Source organism: Myxine glutinosa, unplaced genomic scaffold (assembly GCF_964187855.1).
Source record: "Myxine glutinosa unplaced genomic scaffold, kmMyxGlut1.1 SCAFFOLD_1818, whole genome shotgun sequence".
In the NCBI taxonomy this organism is placed as follows: Eukaryota; Metazoa; Chordata; class Myxini; order Myxiniformes; family Myxinidae; genus Myxine; species Myxine glutinosa.
Window position 1 is genome coordinate 21,118 of NW_027617913.1, and position 8,569 is coordinate 29,686.

The following is an 8,569-nucleotide window of genomic DNA, read 5'->3' on the forward strand; positions in this document are numbered from 1 at the left end:
TTGCAACTGAAACATCAGGACGGCAAAACAAAAACCACAATACACCTACAACGAGCACTGGCAAACTATGAATCAAGCACTCCTGGGCAGGTAGCCAGACACTCCCCTTCCCACCTCCGTACACCGCTCCTCTACTCACCCTCCCCACACCCCGCCCCTCTACTCCCCCTCCCCACCTGCGTACACCCCGCCCCTCTCATCCCCCTCCCCTCTACTCCACCGCCCCACCTGCGTACACCCCGCCCCTCTACTCCTCCTCCACACCTGCGTAGACCCCGCCCCTCTACTCCCTCTCCCCACCCCCAAACGATTCAGGCCCAAATTGTTGGAAACGTTTTTCTGGCTCCGATAAATAATTGGAACATTTGATTTTTGACCTTCGAACTCTGGAACAACAGAAGCGAAACCGAGTGGAGCGAATGATCCGAGGACCAAAGGTAATCTTTACAAGGACTTTGATACCTCCGCGGCAAATAGGTACCTACCTGGAGTAACACGACGAACGCCTCTTCCTCAGACTTTCTCGTCTATTGAAAGAATATTTTAACCGTTTGATGAAAATTAGAACAAGGTGAATGAGTCGGGATGAGTGAAACCTTAACCTTTTATTTTAAACCTGCAGGTTCGTGTCTTTATATAAATAAATAAACAACTTGAAAATGTCTAAAACCTGCACCAAGTAATTCGGAAATTTCAAATAAAATAATCTTTACATAAATAAATAAATAAACAACTTGAAAATGTCTAAAACCTGCACCAAGTAATTCGGAAATTTCAAATAAAATAATCTTTACATAAATAAATAAATAAACAACTTGAAAATGTCTAAAACCTGCACCAAGTAATTCGGAAATTTCAAATAAAATAATCTTTACATAAATAAATAAATAAACAACTTGAAAATGTCTAAAACCTGCACCAAGTAATTCGGAAATTTCAAATAAAATAATCTTTATATAAATAAATAAATAAATAAACAACTTGAAAATGTCTAAAACCTGCACCAAGTAATTCGGAAATTTCAAATAAAATAATCTTTACATAAATAAATAAATAAACAACTTGAAAATGTCGAAAACCTGCACCAAGTAATTCGGAAATTTCAAATAAAATAATCTTTACATAAATAAATAAATAAACAACTTGAAAATGTCTAAAACCTGCACCAAGTAATTCGGAAATTTCAAATAAAATAATCTTTATATAAATAAATAAATAAACAACTTGAAAATATCGAAAACCTGCACCAAGTAATTCGGAAATTTCAAATAAAATAATCTTTATATAAATAAATAAATAAATAAACAACTTGAAAATATCGAAAACCTGCACCAAGTAATTCGGAAATTTCAAATAAAATAATCTTTATATAAATAAATAAATAAATAAACAACTTGAAAATGTCTAAAACCTGCACCAAGTAATTCGGAAATTTCAAATAAAATAATCTTTATATAAATAAATAAATAAACAACTTGAAAATGTCTAAAACCTGCACCAAGTAATTCGGAAATTTCAAATAAAATAATCTTTATATAAATAAATAAATAAACAACTTGAAAATGTCGAAAACCTGCACCAAGTAATTCGGAAATTTCAAATAAAATAATCTTTATATAAATAAATAAATAAACAACTTGAAAATGTCTAAAACCTGCACCAAGTAATTCGGAAATTTCAAATAAAATAATCTTTATATAAATAAATAAACAACTTGAAAATGTCTAAAACCTGCACCAAGTAATTCGGAAATTTCAAATAAAATAATCTTTACATAAATAAATAAATAAACAACTTGAAAATGTCTAAAACCTGCACAAAGTAATTCGGAAATTTCAAATAAAATAATCTTTATATAAATAAATAAATAAATAAACAACTTGAAAATATCGAAAACCTGCACCAAGTAATTCGGAAATTTCAAATAAAATAATCTTTATATAAATAAATAAATAAATAAACAACTTGAAAATGTCGAAAACCTGCACCAAGTAATTCGGAAATTTCAAATAAAATAATCTTTATATAAATAAATAAATAAACAACTTGAAAATGTCTAAAACCTGCACCAAGTAATTCGGAAATTTCAAATAAAATAATCTTTATATAAATAAATAAATAAATAAATAAACAACTTGAAAATGTCGAAAACCTGCACCAAGTAAATCGGAAATTTCAAATAAAATAATCTTTATATAAATAAATAAATAAACAACTTGAAAATGTTGAAAACCTGCACCAAGTAATTCGGAAATTTCAAATAAAATAATCTTTAGATAAATAAATAAATAAACAACTTGAAAATGTTCAAAACCTGCACCAAGTAATTCGGAAATTTCAAATAAAATAATCTTTAGATAAATAAATAAATAAACAACTTGAAAATGTTCAAAACCTGCACCAAGTAATTCGGAAATTTCAAATAAAATAATCTTTATATAAATAAATAAACAACTTGAAAATGTCTAAAATCTGCACCAATTTGGAAATTTCAAATAAAATCATCTTTATATAAATAAATTAACAACTTGAAAATGTCGAAAACCTGCACCAAGTAATTCGGAAATTTCAAATAAAATAATCTTTATATAAATAAATAAATAAACAACTTGAAAATGTCTAAAACCTGCACCAAGTAATTCAGAAATTTCAAATAAAATAATCTTTAGATAAATAAATAAATAAATAAACAACTTGAAAATGTCGAAAACCTGCACCAAGTAATTCGGAAATTTCAAATAAAATAATCTTTAGATAAATAAATAAATAAATAAACAACTTGAAAATGTCGAAAACCTGCACCAAGTAATTCGGAAATTTCAAATAAAATAATCTTTATATAAATAAATTAACAACTTGAAAATGTCGAAAACCTGCACCAAGTAATTCGGAAATTTCAAATAAAATAATCTTTATATAAATAAATTAACAACTTGAAAATGTCGAAAACCTGCACCAAGTAATACGGAAATTTCAAATAAAATAATCTTTATATAAATAAATAAATAAATAAACAACTTGAAAATATCGAAAACCTGCACCAAGTAATTCGGAAATTTCAAATAAAATAATCTTTATATAAATAAATAAATAAATAAACAACTTGAAAATGTCGAAAACCTGCACCAAGTAATTCGGAAATTTCAAATAAAATAATCTTTATATAAATAAATAAATAAACAACTTGAAAATGTTGAAAACCTGCACCAAGTAATTCGGAAATTTCAAATAAAATAATCTTTATATAAATAAATAAATAAACAACTTGAAAATGTTCAAAACCTGCACCAAGTAATTCGGAAATTTCAAATAAAATAACCTTTATATAAATAAATAAATAAACAACTTGAAAATGTCTAAAACCTGCACCAAGTAATTCGGAAATTTCAAATAAAATAATCTTTATATAAATAAATAAATAAACAACTTGAAAATGTCTAAAACCTGCACCAAGTAATTCGGAAATTTCAAATAAAATAATCTTTATATAAATAAATAAATAAATAAACAACTTGAAAATGTCTAAAACCTGCACCAAGTAATTCGGAAATTTCAAATAAAATAATCTTTACATAAATAAATAAATAAACAACTTGAAAATGTCTAAAACCTGCACCAAGTAATTCGGAAATTTCAAATAAAATAATCTTTATATAAATAAATAAATAAATAAACAACTTGAAAATGTCTAAAACCTGCACCAAGTAATTCGGAAATTTCAAATAAAATAATCTTTATATAAATAAATAAATAAACAACTTGAAAATGTCTAAAACCTGCACCAAGTAATTCGGAAATTTCAAATAAAATAATCTTTATATAAATAAATAAATAAACAACTTGAAAATGTCTAAAACCTGCACCAAGTAATTCGGAAATTTCAAATAAAATAATCTTTATATAAATAAATAAATAAACAACTTGAAAATGTCTAAAACCTGCACCAAGTAATTCGGAAATTTCAAATAAAATAATCTTTATATAAATAAATAAACAACTTGAAAATGTCTAAAACCTGCACCAAGTAATTCGGAAATTTCAAATAAAATAATCTTTACATAAATAAATAAATAAACAACTTGAAAATGTCTAAAACCTGCACCAAGTAATTCGGAAATTTCAAATAAAATAATCTTTACATAAATAAATAAATAAACAACTTGAAAATGTCTAAAACCTGCACCAAGTAATTCGGAAATTTCAAATAAAATAATCTTTATATAAATAAATAAATAAACAACTTGAAAATGTCTAAAACCTGCACCAAGTAATTCGGAAATTTCAAATAAAATAATCTTTATATAAATAAATAAATAAACAACTTGAAAATATCGAAAACCTGCACCAAGTAATTCGGAAATTTCAAATAAAATAATCTTTATATAAATAAATAAATAAATAAACAACTTGAAAATATCGAAAACCTGCACCAAGTAATTCGGAAATTTCAAATAAAATAATCTTTATATAAATAAATAAATAAATAAACAACTTGAAAATGTCTAAAACCTGCACCAAGTAATTCGGAAATTTCAAATAAAATAATCTTTATATAAATAAATAAATAAACAACTTGAAAATGTCTAAAACCTGCACCAAGTAATTCGGAAATTTCAAATAAAATAATCTTTATATAAATAAATAAATAAACAACTTGAAAATGTCGAAAACCTGCACCAAGTAATTCGGAAATTTCAAATAAAATAATCTTTATATAAATAAATAAATAAACAACTTGAAAATGTCTAAAACCTGCACCAAGTAATTCGGAAATTTCAAATAAAATAATCTTTATATAAATAAATAAACAACTTGAAAATGTCTAAAACCTGCACCAAGTAATTCGGAAATTTCAAATAAAATAATCTTTACATAAATAAATAAATAAACAACTTGAAAATGTCTAAAACCTGCACAAAGTAATTCGGAAATTTCAAATAAAATAATCTTTATATAAATAAATAAATAAATAAACAACTTGAAAATATCGAAAACCTGCACCAAGTAATTCGGAAATTTCAAATAAAATAATCTTTATATAAATAAATAAATAAATAAACAACTTGAAAATGTCGAAAACCTGCACCAAGTAATTCGGAAATTTCAAATAAAATAATCTTTATATAAATAAATAAATAAACAACTTGAAAATGTCTAAAACCTGCACCAAGTAATTCGGAAATTTCAAATAAAATAATCTTTATATAAATAAATAAATAAATAAACAACTTGAAAATGTCGAAAACCTGCACCAAGTAAATCGGAAATTTCAAATAAAATAATCTTTATATAAATAAATAAATAAACAACTTGAAAATGTTGAAAACCTGCACCAAGTAATTCGGAAATTTCAAATAAAATAATCTTTAGATAAATAAATAAATAAACAACTTGAAAATGTTCAAAACCTGCACCAAGTAATTCGGAAATTTCAAATAAAATAATCTTTATATAAATAAATAAACAACTTGAAAATGTCTAAAATCTGCACCAATTTGGAAATTTCAAATAAAATCATCTTTATATAAATAAATTAACAACTTGAAAATGTCGAAAACCTGCACCAAGTAATTCGGAAATTTCAAATAAAATAATCTTTATATAAATAAATAAATAAACAACTTGAAAATGTCTAAAACCTGCACCAAGTAATTCAGAAATTTCAAATAAAATAATCTTTAGATAAATAAATAAATAAATAAACAACTTGAAAATGTCGAAAACCTGCACCAAGTAATTCGGAAATTTCAAATAAAATAATCTTTAGATAAATAAATAAATAAATAAACAACTTGAAAATGTCGAAAACCTGCACCAAGTAATTCGGAAATTTCAAATAAAATAATCTTTATATAAATAAATTAACAACTTGAAAATGTCGAAAACCTGCACCAAGTAATTCGGAAATTTCAAATAAAATAATCTTTATATAAATAAATTAACAACTTGAAAATGTCGAAAACCTGCACCAAGTAATACGGAAATTTCAAATAAAATAATCTTTATATAAATAAATAAATAAATAAACAACTTGAAAATATCGAAAACCTGCACCAAGTAATTCGGAAATTTCAAATAAAATAATCTTTATATAAATAAATAAATAAATAAACAACTTGAAAATGTCGAAAACCTGCACCAAGTAATTCGGAAATTTCAAATAAAATAATCTTTATATAAATAAATAAATAAACAACTTGAAAATGTCTAAAACCTGCACCAAGTAATTCGGAAATTTCAAATAAAATAATCTTTATATAAATAAATAAATAAACAACTTGAAAATGTTCAAAACCTGCACCAAGTAATTCGGAAATTTCAAATAAAATAACCTTTATATAAATAAATAAATAAACAACTTGAAAATGTCTAAAACCTGCACCAAGTAATTCGGAAATTTCAAATAAAATAATCTTTATATAAATAAATAAATAAACAACTTGAAAATGTCTAAAACCTGCACCAAGTAATTCGGAAATTTCAAATAAAATAATCTTTATATATTTTTTTTTTAAACTTGAAAATTTCGAAAACCTGCACCAAGTAATACGGAAATTTCAAATAAAATCATCGATCTGGTGGTTGGAAAACACGACAATTTACACTGAAGATGTTTATCTTAATGTGGAAAAACTACAAATAACAAGATGGTAAAGTTGTTTTTATCATAACATTTGCCATTGGAGTCTCAAGTGGTCCCTTCCTCTTTGGTGTTTCTCAGGGTCACTGATGGCAGAGTCGGTCACATCGTTCAGCGAATGGAATCGCTGAGGTGACACTGGCATACAATGGCCTGTCCTCTGGTGAGAAAAACAAAACTAAAGGAACTTTTCATGTTCACAGATTGGTTCAAATGAAACGACCCGTGAAATTGTCTCTCGACAAATGACACTTTTGTTAAAGGGAATTTCTCATGGGTCAAACGGCCGAGCCTGTGGTTAGTCGTCCAATGAGCATGATGTGTGGCCTGGCCTGCGGTTAGTCGTCCAATGGGCATGATGTGCGGCCTGGCCTGTGGTTAGCCGTCCAATGGGCATGATGTGCGGTCTGGCCTGTGGTTAGTCGTCCAATGGGCATGATGTGTGGCCTGGCCTGCGGTTAGTCGTCCAATGGGCATGATGTGCGGCCTGGCCTGTGGTTAGCCGTCCAATGGGCATGATGTGCGGTCTGGCCTGTGGTTAGTCGTCCAATGGGCATGATGTGTGGCCTGGCCTGCGGTTAGTCGTCCAATGGGCATGATGTGCGGCCTGGCCTGTGGTTAGTCGTCCAATGAGCATGATGTGTGGCCTGGCCTGCGGTTAGTCGTCCAATGGGCATGATGTGCGGCCTGGCCTGTGGTTAGCCGTCCAATGGGCATGATGTGCGGTCTGGCCTGTGGTTAGTCGTCCAATGGGCATGATGTGCGGCCTGGCCTGTGGTTAGTCGTCCAATGGGCATGATGTGCGGCCGAGCCTGTGGTTAGTCGTCCAATGGGCATGGTGTGGCCTGGCCTGTGGTTAGTCGTCCAATGGGCATGATGTGCGGCCGAGCCTGTGGTTAGTCGTCCAATGGGCATGGTGTGGCCTGGCCTGTGGTTAGTCGTCCAATGGGCATGATGTGCGGCCTGGCCTGTGGTTAGTCGTCCAATGGGCATGATGTGCGGCCTGGGCTGTGGTTAGTCGTCCAATGGGCATGATGTGCGGCCGAGCCTGTGGTTAGTCGTCCAATGGGCATGATGTGCGGCCTGGCCTGTGGTTCGTCGTCCAATGGGCATGATGTGCGGCCTGGCCTGTGGTTCGTCGTCCAATGGGCATGATGTGCGGCCGAGCCTGTGGTTAGTCGTCCAATGGGCATGATGTGCGGCCGAGCCTGTGGTTAGTCATCCAATGGGCATGGTGTGGCCTGGCCTGTGGTTAGTCGTCCAATGGGCATGATGTGCGGCCTGGGCTGTGGTTAGTCGTCCAATGGGCATGATGTGCGGCTGAGCCTGTGGTTAGTCGTCCAATGGGCATGATGTGCGGCCGAGCCTGTGCGTTGTCGTTCAATGGGCATGATGTGTGGTCACTTGTCCAAGGGTAAGACGTCTCGAGGCAGGGTTCTCCCCAGAATTTATTTTTATTTGCTGAAACTCCTAAGATGAGCTACACTGGGGCCTGCGATGAGAGTGAAGACAAGGGAGGGGGGTGGTTGGGCCAGGGTGGATTGTGGCGAGGAGTCAGTCCGGAACGACTTGAAAACAACAACAGATAAAGGAGGTCAATGCAGGGAGAGCACTAGCTCAGTTGTCGGGGAGAAATAAGTTTTGTTTTTTTTGCGTTTTTGGTTTTAATCCAACGTACGCTCTTTCTACCAGCACAGTCAGTCATGTGTCCTCAAAACTCGTCTTTCTTCATATTTCTTCTCCTTTCCGATTATATCCATTTTCACTATCATCGTTCTCAATCAAAGGTTCAGTTCCTTGGGTCACACACGACTAGTTTCTGATCACGCTGAGCTTGGGCCAATACCTAATTTTCCCACCTGAATCGAATGCACACAACGCCGAAGTGAGATGAAGAAGGAAGGCCCAATAATGGTGCAGCAAAATGCC

General features: G+C 30.9%; 1 long non-coding RNA gene across 1 annotated transcript; it reads left to right on the forward strand.

The window, feature by feature from the left end:
- The first annotated feature begins 339 nt into the window (after positions 1 to 339).
- On the forward strand, positions 340 to 6,874 carry LOC137423838 (uncharacterized). The gene is made up of 2 exons (XR_010983794.2): positions 340 to 437; positions 6,722 to 6,874. It is a non-coding gene; the product is annotated as an uncharacterized LOC137423838 (long non-coding RNA).
- Positions 6,875 to 8,569: the final 1,695 nt, after the last annotated feature.